The following is an 11415-nucleotide window of genomic DNA, read 5'->3' as shown; positions in this document are numbered from 1 at the left end:
CACGATTCTGGGCCATTTTTCATCATTCGCTGATTAATTCAATTATAACTTTCAAAGTCTTGAACAGTAGCTCTGGATCATAATACGATAAAATTGTTCTCAGTATGTCTTTCAAACTCAGCTGTTTTTAAATCATTAGCTTCGAAACGAGGTGTTCTATTCATTCATGCTTTTGCGGGATATTGCGGGATATACTCGCCATCAAAAGTGTATTATTTTAAGACTCCCTTATCTTGTAAGGAACAAATTATGGGGCATTTCAATGTTATCGATGATCGTTTATTAACTCATTCACTCTTTCATACACCAATCTTTCAAGCGGGTACCCTCCAAAATTTCATTCATCTTTTATCATTCTTACTCATTCATACAAAATAATATCTAATTTACTACTATCTGTACATTCTATATTTACAATCCCTAATACTAATTACTAATACACTACTGTCTAGGGGCGAAACCTGATCAAATGTTCAATTAAGTTGGAAAAAAGTTTTTCATATTTGATTATAATAACTAGACACAGTTTTCCCAGAGTCTATTATATATAGAGTTGCGCAAAGAGTGAAGCCAAATCTACCTATTGAACTGTCAAACCGTCTACCTATCGAGCAAAGTAAACAAATGCTTGTTGGTGAGGCGGAAGTATTGTTATCGATTATTATAGCGAATTTAAACGCATGAATTAAAATGTATTAGATTTGATCTAGAAACAGCTTCAAAAAACATCAATACATTCCCCAATTAAGTATCAACAAGAAACTCACGTGTTTGCACTCTGTGGGTGACTAGGTTATCGAATTAAAAAGCTTTAGAAGTGAACGCTCCCGTGAAGTCACTTGAAGGGTTGAACAAAAGTGAAAGTTGGCAACAGAATAACAAGAGCATCATTCAGAATAAGTGTAAGAAGATCCTCTTTGCGTAACTCTATATAATAGACTCTGAGTTTTCCCTATGCCAGTAAATACACAATTTAAATTGCGTGCAACCTTTGAACCGCTAATCACGTGCTAGAGATGTGAACCGATATGTGTGTTCGAATTCTGAACTAATTAGCTCATAACGATAACAACTATTCTATCGTAGTCGAGTTTAACAACAAAACAGCTGCATTTTTCAGCTCGTTTGGGAAGATCTCGGAACTAACTACTCTTCTAACGATGTTCTATATTCTAGCCAATTACAGAGACTTTCGAGCTATGTAATTGAGGACGTCGCTGTCGTTTGTTTACCAAAAAGACGATGATTCAGTTATTCAGTGAGATGCTCGTGTTTTTTTTTTCAATCTTGGATGGATTATTAAACGGATGGGTCAATAAAAAAATCATTCTTGGCTGGTTTTAAATGTGACGCATGCCAGATTCCTAAAGATTTACCTTTAGAGTCCTCGATCTCATAAGAGGAAGATCCTAACTTGGACTTAACTCGAGCGGGGAGATACATCAAGTCATATTTAGCGTTGTAATTCTGAATGGCACTGGATTGCTTCATATTACGATAGTAGACATTTTGTCCTACTTCGTAAGTTTTAGCATGTACTCTATGTCGAAGATTGTACTTATGTTTCCCGGCTTCGTGGGCATCTTTAAGGTTTTTCTCTACCACATTATAAATTGTATCAAACAGTTTACGTTGATTGTCGGAACGCTGTTCCAGTGTTTGTTCTTGATCGTTCGTTGGATCCTTATGGTCGGAGCCACGGACGAACAGCTCATGACCGTGGGTTATGAAAAATTGGGTCATCTTAGTTACCGAATGAACCGAAGAATTCAGAATGGTTTCTATTTCTGAAAGCTTAGAATCCCAACACCTTTGGTCATCTTTAACATAGGTTCTAATTGCAGCATTTACCGTTCTATTAACTCTTTCTACGGGGTTGGCTTTTGGCAGTGGTATTTTGCATTTAACCAGTGCCGTATATTAAAGCGATCAAGTAGAGTTTTAAACTCTTTTAAACTCAATCAATCAACTCTTTTAACAGGAAACATGATTCGTTGTCGCTTATAATCACTTCTGGCGTAGACTGCCGCTAACCGCAAGTCAGACTTATCTGTATATGGACGCCAGATAAGTCTGACTTGCGGTTAACGGCAGTAGAGTTCCTGAAAAACCACTGATCTCGCATGATAGTACACAAGGTGCTACTATCGATTTTACGCACAGGGGTTAACATGATCCACTTACTAAATAGATCTAGTACTACTGGGATATGTTGGTATCCATTTTTACTGCGGGGAAGAGGGTCAATAAAATCCACCGCTATTATTTGCCATGGATGTTTGGTTATCCTTTGGTCAATCATAAGAGGCACTACTGGTACAGATGCACCTTTGACCTCTTAGCACGTTGTACATGCTTGTATATACTCGCGTACTTCGGCAGCTAATCTGGGCCAGAAGTAACGCTGTCTTATGCGGTCAACCGTCTTGTCAACGCCAAGATGCATTGATCCATCATGGTTATCAAAGTAAAGTGGGCTCCTTCGACATACGCTCGAAATGCTTCGATAGCCAACAATGCCGTTAACGTCTCTTTCTTACAAGCATGATAGTTGCGCTGTGGAGTGGAGAACTTATGAGAGAAATAAGCGATGACTCGTTCTGAGTAAAGTCACTAGATATAAAGTCTGGCGGAGTGAAAACCGTTAGATTTTCCAATCAGAAAAAAATCTTGTTAGATTTTGGCATCCCTCGAAAAAGTTAAAGCTCTCGCACGATTATTAGCTTTTATAAGTTGCTTTCACAAAGCAAAAACACTTTTTCCACATTTTATTCGCAAAAAATCAAATAAAATGTTGCTCAACTAGGAAATCCCAGAACAAATTCCTTTATCTTTTCCTTTGGACTTATTTATTTATTCAGACTAAGGCCGAAATGGCCCGTGCGGTATATAAGAGTCTTCTCCATTCGGCTCGGTCCATGGCTACACGTCGCCAACCACGCAGTCTACGGAGGGTCCGCAAGTCATCTTCCACCTGATCGATCCACCTTGCCCGCTGCGCACCTCGCCTTCTTGTGCCCGTCGGATCGTTGTCGAGAACCATTTTCACCAAGTTATTGTATCGTCATCTAGTGACTTTAGTTCTGAGCCATCTTGCTCTTGTGTAAGGATGCCAGCGACAGCAACATCGCTTGCGTCTGTTTGTATGTTGAACTCTTTAGAGAAGTCCGGGCACACGATAATGGGAGCGGATATGAGTTTCTCTTTAAGCTTAGCTTAGCTTAGCTTAGACTGACTGTACATATCAATGGTTGCTACTCCGTGATTGATCAGAACTGGTGCAAATTGCACTACGATCCAAGTGAATAGTGGTTGGGATTTACCAACTATTCTCGAAGTGCACGTTTCAGCAGCTCGCAAATGTTGATCAATAACGGCGCCGGCCAAGTCCTTACAGTCAGTTGGGAAAGGGAGGGAATGTGAGTGTGTGGTAATTGTTGCTACTAGAGACCGAGAATACCTCTGCATCTCCACACTTACCACGGGAAGGAAGTAGTGTTAGTTGGGTGGGGTAATCAGTAACATAGATCGGGATTCACCATGGAAAGTGATGTGACCTATGAAACTTCTACACAGCAGTATTAGCATTTCCTTAATTTGTTCAATTGTTCATTCTTCGCGAGAATAAACAATCAACCGCTCAAAGTGAGCGATTGTTCATTTGAATTTCGGATTAGGCGCCCGCGTTATCATTTCATTAACGTAAGAAAAGTAAAAAAGAAACGGGATGTAAATTGAAAATAATTGATAGTAATCGGAAAGCTAATGTTATTCAGCACCCCTTATTTTATCTCTATTTGATTTTAAGTAAGAATGTAAATTTACGTTCATTTTACATGTCGTTTATTTCGCATTACTTTCGCGCGCGTGTGTGTGTCACTTGCATTGACCAGTATACCGTAATCAGGATCTCACTGGTATTAATCCTGATGTGCCGGTTGGCACTCGTGTTGGGCTTGTGCGCTTTGAGCGGCACACGTTCGCTTCCCAGTCTACATAAAATCGCACATGGTGCAATACAAGATGCTAAATTGGATACTATATACAGGGGATGGACAAAATAATTAGGATAGGCAAATTTTGGGTAAAATTAGATGTGTTGTAACTACCTTAGTTATCATCCGATTTTGACAATTCAGGCATGCCTGAACTAGAAAATTAATGCAGTTTGACGGTATGTCCATGGAACCGACTATGGCCACCGGACTCCGGAGATATTCCGGGTTTTTCGGAGGTAGGTTCAAAACCGTAAATTTGAGGTGGATATTAGGAGAAGTTGTGGTTAAAAATTGAATAATATTAGTAACCACAAATAAAGTAGGGCTCTTGCTGATTGGAACCATATATTGAGATTTGGAATTGGACCAGAATCAAGTGAGATATGGCCATTTCTTTATAATCGGTTCAGATCGATACTTATCAAAGGGGTCAAGCCACAACTTCATTTGAATCTCGCTTTTTGATAGATCGTCCACTATGATTTTATTCTAGAAGGCCTCTAATGTGTCAAGAATGAAAAACCAATTGAATAAACGGTTCCTGGAGTCGCTGGGATGTCCCCGGGGAACCTGTGAATGGGGACATTTAAGTTTTAGCACCAAAACCAGTCATTCGACGGCTCTTTTTTCATGGTTTTCGATCAGGAAGCGAAGTATGAATATAAAATGGTCCATTGACGGCTCTAACCGCTTCCAGGATCTACGGATTGGCCCGGGGGAACCTTTGGAAGGGGACATTTTAGTTTTACCATCGAAACCAGTCATTCGACGGCTCTTTTTTCATGGTTTTCGATCAGGAAGCGAAGTATGAATATAAAATGGTCAATTTACGGTTCTGACCTCTTCCAGGACCTACGGATTAGCCCCGGGGAACCTGTGGAAGGGGACATTTTAGTTTTACCACCAAAACCAGTCGTTCGACGGCTCTTTTTTCATGGTTTTCGACCAGGAAGCAATGTATGAATATAAAATGGTCCATTGTCGGCTCTGACCACTTCCAGGATCTACGGATTGGCCCTGGGGAACCTGTGGAAGGGGACATTTAAGTTTTAGCACCAAAACCAGTCATTCAAAGGCTCTTTTTTCATGGTTTGCGATCAGGAAGCGAAGTATGAATATAAAATGGATCATTGACGGCTCTGACCGCTTCCAGGTCCCAAGGATTGCCCCCGGAGAACTTGTGGAAGGGAACATATAAGTTTTAGCACTAAACCCAGTTATTCGACGGCTCTTTTTTCATGGTTTTCGATCAGGAAGCGAAGTATGAATATAAAATGGTCCATTGTCGGCTCTGACCACTTCCAGGATCTACGGATTGGCCCGGGGGAACCTTTGGAAGGGGACATTTTAGTTTTACCATCGAAACCAGTCATTCGACGGCTCTTTTTTCATGGTTTTCGATCAGGAAGCGAAGTATGAATATAAAATGGTCAATTTACGGTTCTGACCTCTTCCAGGACCTACGGATTAGCCCCGGGGAAGCTGTGGAAGAGGACATTTTAGTTTTACCACCAAAACCAGTCGTTCGACGGCTCTCTTTTCATGGTTTTCGATCAGGAAGCAATGTATGAATATAAAATGGTCCATTGTCGGCTCTGACCACTTCCAGGATCTACGGATTGGCCCTGGGGAACCTGTTGAAGGGGACATTTTAGTTTTACCACCAAAACCAGTCGTTCGACGGCTCTTTTTTCATGGTTTTCGATCAGGAAGCGAAGTATGAATATAAAATGGTCAATTTACGGTTCTGACCTCTTCCAGGACCTACGGATTAGCCCCGGGGAACCTGTGGAAGGGGACATTTTAGTTTTACCACCAAAACCAGTCGTTCGACGGCTCGTTTTTCATGGTTTTCGACCAGGAAGCAATGTATGAATATAAAATAGTCCATTGTCGGCTCTGACCACTTCCAGGATCTACGGATTGGCCCTGGGAACCTGTTGAAGGGGACATTTTAGTTTTACCACCAAAACCAGTCGTTCGACGGCTCTTTTTTCATGGCTTTCGATCAGGAAGCGAAGTATGAATATAAAATGGTCAATTGACGGTTCTGACCGCTTCCAGGACCTTTTGATTGCCCCCGAGGAACCTGTGGAAGGGGACATTTTAGTTTTTACACCAAAATCAATCATTCGACAGCTCTTCTTTAATATAAGCAACGTATGAATATAAAATTGACTATTGATGACTCTGACCGCTCTCAGGACCTACAGATTCCCCCCGGAAAACCAATGGAAAGGAACATTTAAGTTGCAGCACCAAAACCAATAACTCGATGGCTTTTTTTTCGTGATTTTTGATCAGAAAGCGAAGTATTAGTATAAATTGAACTATTAATGGATCTGACCGCTTCCAGGACTTACGGATTGCCCCCGAGGAATTGTGGAAGGGGACATTTTAGTTTTAGCACAAAAACCAATCATTGGACGGCTCTTTTTTCATGGATTAAGTTTGAACAAGAAGTGGACCATTTCTAGTGGTTTCGATTAGGAATCGAGAAATGAATATAAAAGGGACCATTGAGGGCTCTGACCGTTTTCTGGATCTACGGATAGCTCACGGGGAAGCTGCCTACTTCATACTTCGCTTCCTGATCCAAATCCATGAAAAAAGATTCGTTGTATGACTAGTTTTGGGGCCAAAACTAAAATGTCCCCTTGCACAGGTTTCCTGGGCCAATCTGTAGGTCCAGAAAGCGGCCCAGAAAGCGGCCCTCAATGGTCCCTTTTATATTCATTTCTCGATTCCTAATCGAAACCACTAGAAAAGAGCCGTCGAATGACTGGTTATGATGGATAAAATAAAATGTCCCCTTACACAGATTCTCCAGGAGTAATCCGTGGGTCTTGGAACCGGTCAGAGCCGTCAATGGACCATTTTATATTCATACTTCGCCTCCTGATCGGAAACCATGCAAAAAGAGCCGTCGAATGACTGGTTTTGTTGGTAAAACTAAAATGTCAACTTCCACAGGTTCCCCGGGGCCAATCCGTAGGTTTCGAGAGCGGTCAGAGCCGTCAATGGATGATTTTATATTCATGCTTCGCTTCCTGATCGAAAACCATGAAAAAAAGCCTTCGAATGACTGGTTTTGGTGCTAAACCTAAAATGTCCCCTTCCACAAGTTCCCCGGGGCCAATCCGTAGTTTCTGGAAGCGGTCAGAACCGTCAATGGATTATTTTATATTCATACTTTGCTTCCTGATCGGAAATAATGAAAAAAGGACCTTCGAATGACTGGTTTTGGTGCTAAAACTTAAATGTCTCCTTCCACAGGTTCCCCCGGGCCAATCCGTAGGTCATGGAAGCGGTCAGAACCGTCAATTGACCATTTTATATTCATACTTCGCTTCCTGATCGAAAACCATGAAAAAAGAGCCGTCGAACGACTGGTTTTGGTGCTAAAACTAAAATGTCCCCATTCACAGGTTCCCCGGGGACATCCCAGCGACTCCAGGATCCGTTTATTCAATTGGTTTTTCATTCTTGACACATTAGAGGCCTTTTAGAATAAAATCATAGTGGACGACCTATCAAAAAGCGAGATTCAAATGAAGTTGTGGCCTGATCCCTTTGATAAGTATCGATCTGAACCGATTATAAAGAAATGGCCATATCTCACTTGATTCTGGTCCGATTCCAAATCTCAATATATGGTTCCAATCAGCAAGAGCCCTACTTTATTTGTGGTTACTAATATTATTCAATTTTCAACCACAACTTCTCCTAATATCCACCTCAAATTTACGGTTTTGAACCTACCTCCGAAAAACCCGGAATATCTCCGGAGTCCGGTGGCCATAGTCGGTTCCATGGACATACCGTCAAACTGCATTAATTTTCTAGTTCAGGCATGCCTGAATTGTCAAAATCGGATGATAACTAAGGTAGTTACAACACATCTAGTTTTACCCAAAATTTGCCTATCCTAATTATTTTGTCCATCCCCTGTACATAGATGTTGTGTGGAAAAGTACATCTATCGCCTGCACTCCAGCATCCTACACGACACCATATACGTTCATGTGTTGACTGGGTTTGATAGGGCCTGCTTATGGACACATGCAGCTTTTTGTAGAGGTTTAACAGAGCCCACTGTCAAACCCCACCACATCCTAGACAGGCCCCCTAACTCGCAGTGGCCATGGGGAGGGGTCGTCAAGCCCTTGGACATAGTCCCTGCTGCCCCTACAATGGGAGCGGATATGAGTTTCTCTTTAATGTTACAAAAATCATCTTCAGCCTGCTTATTCCATCCCAACTGCTCATTCCTAAAAATCTTCGCAACTTTGTAATTTTTGGATAATAATTGACATAAAAAAGGCAATTCGTTGATGCCAAATTTAGATTTTTCTAAATTTATTGCTAGGTTTGCAGCTCGTAGGCGGCCTGCAACCTCTTCGAGTAGTTGATATGATCTTCAAAATTTTCACTCACAATGACTATGTCATCTAAGTACACAAAAATTCGGGGTTCCAGTTCCCCGTGCCCCAAGACTTGGTCCATAAGACGGGACAGTGTCGCCGGACTATTAACTAAGCCAAAGGGCAGGCGGGTGAACTGAAACATTCCTTTACCTGGTGCAATGCTGTGTAACGGCGCGATGAAGTTTCAAGGGGGATCTGTAGGAACGCTTCAGAAAGATCGATAGTGCTAAGATAATTTGCTTCAGGTAATTGTCCCAGAATTCTACCGGGGTGTGGTAACGGGTACGCATCCCGAATAGTGCGCTCATTTATCTTGCTAGCATCTAGGTGACAGGGACGATATTAAGAGACCAATCTGAATGACATCGTTCTATGATACCCATTCGGTGCTCTCAGTTTATGTGATCTAGGCTTGTTCAAAGTGTTGAAAACGCGATCACTAATCAGAGTTTTATTACTTACAGAATCTAATAATCCTTTCGTAAGACCATACAACTTAATTTTAGCATACGGCCGATTATCATTTAGATGGGAGGTCGTAATGACATGTGCTTCCGGATTTTCCCTGGAATACATCTCCTCTAGGGTTGGCTCCCAGAAGTCATAGGAGTCACGGTATTTGTATACGAATTAACGCGGAGGATGTCGACGACCATCGACTTTTGGTCGTCTGAAAGCCGTTTTTTTAAACAGAACGGACAGTTTTGGGTATCGAACCCTTTAAACCCACACATTCGGCAAAATAAACCTTTGCTCGATCTGCACTGATCGACAGTGTGGTTAGTGTAACGACAATAGATACATTGATCCATTTGTGGTGGTTTATGAGCCGCAATGAGACCATAGACTAATACATAGACCGCAATGTCCGGTACAAATCATTTTAAATTCGGGCACCATGTCTTCTTCTTCATTTTGAGAAAAATACCCCTCGTGGGTGACGAATTACATTATTAATTTCACCAGCGAATTGCCGGACCCCTCCCGACCTTTTGACATTTTGCCTGTTTGTTTCGTTCTCACACTTCGGCCCAACTGTCAAATCCAAAAAGCAACAACAAAAACTTGATTTTTCTCACAAGTGATTAGTTGCAGTATCCTTGTATTAAAATATCCTATTTGTGAATAATTGGTGATTAATAAAAAACGATAGCTTTCGGGATAGCCTGGATGGTTCAAAACATTTCATAAGGTGAAATTAATTGTTTTGTGGTAAGTCTTCTATTTTATTAATAGTTAATTCATATTATAGATGGTGTATTTTATAGGCTGATCCCATCAACAATGACGTTAATAACCCCAAAGGTCAATCACGATGGCCGGGTGTTTATGTCGTCTCATCGGATAATAAAGTATTAGTGGAGGACGATCATTGACATTGGGACATCATTGCCATTGGGTCCAACCGAAAATCTAGCAAACAACCGAAAAATATACTCAACCAAGGGCTGTTGAAAATAAACAATTTTTCGCACGAGATGCCCGACATCCCGGGATTCAAATATGAAAAGACCAGAATTGACGACGACGATGAGTGTTCTGGTGAAATTCAGGGGATACATTGTCGTTCTGCTACGATGGCAGCCGGAAAGTACGGTAGACAATCGGCAGTCCAAGTTTCGAAAAACGGTTAGTATTCGTGATTTATAAGATATTGTTGTTTCCACAAAAATATTACAAACAAAATGATACATTTCATCCTTTATTTACAGTGGTTAGTACAACAACCTCAGCAGCATAATTGAGATCATTCCGCATCTCAACAACAGTATTCCCAAGGAGCACCGGACACCTCATTCATGTACCAACCGACTCGTTTTGACGTTTTAGATACGAGGCTAACATGAAGCACTTGTCAAAAACGGTGTCCAACGCCGTTGTGTTAGGATGATGCTGCCCTCGATGCTGCCTTTTTCCTACAATGACCTGCAAAGTCAGAGTCGGTTCCATCTTCGAAATGATGAACTAATAGCAGCTGTCGTTGTCCACGATCTGGATGAAAAGACCACCAGCGAGTGAAACATTATGTTTATCAATTATGGTGGCGGTACTATTGATGAGTAAATCCTGTCAATGATAGCATCTTCAAAGTCTGCAGCCGATGACACCCATCTTGGCTGTAAGGACTCTGACTATCGATTGTCGTCACCGACACTGGTCAGCTTTGAAAATGAATTGTTGTTCGAGGGCACCAACACGTAAAAAAAATGTTACTTATTATTAATATTTCTAATACTTTTTTGCCAAAGCAGGCGCTTAATGATATGTATAAGAAATACTTATATATCGCATTAGTCACATACATTCCGAAACTTATACTTTTCATTAACTTATGAATGTTATTAGCTTTTTGATATGGGATCATTCATTAGGTGGCATAATGAAGAGTATAAGTATTTTCGAATGTTTTTTGCCATAACATATAAGGTTATTTTTTTACGTGAACGACAACCCGTGCCCGTTTCAAATAACTAAACGCCGATATGTTGCGTCTTAATGAGATCGTTGCCGAAATAAGCATATCTAAAAACTTTCACCACATACTCGGCATGCTTTAACTGGTCAGAACATCACCACCAAATCGCGGTGTACTCTTTTGATATTTATGTAAACGATATTCGGAATGTAACGGCGACAAGGGTCACATTGGCATCGAGGACATCAAACGCATGATCAACAAACGATAAATACTGCTCAGAAGAAGAGAAGCAAAAGAAAGCCATTTTTGCTAATAACGCTATGAAGACGTACTGCTTCAATATGAAGTACAATTTGACGAACTACCGGAACTATGCTATATGTTGCTGCATTATCATGATGTGTTACTAATAAATTATCTTGTATATTGGGTTTACCCAATGATTGCTGAAAGTCACCGTAATAAAGATAATAAAAAAATAAATTAAATAATTATTCAATCAATATCAATCTATCAATCAAACAATCTCGATCAATCTCAGTCAATCAATCAATCAGTAAATCTCAATCAA

This window comes from Armigeres subalbatus, chromosome 3 (assembly GCF_024139115.2).
Source record: "Armigeres subalbatus isolate Guangzhou_Male chromosome 3, GZ_Asu_2, whole genome shotgun sequence".
Taxonomy (NCBI): Eukaryota; Metazoa; Arthropoda; class Insecta; order Diptera; family Culicidae; genus Armigeres; species Armigeres subalbatus.
The sequence above is the reverse complement of the archived record's forward strand: the minus strand, read 5'-3'. Positions refer to the sequence as shown.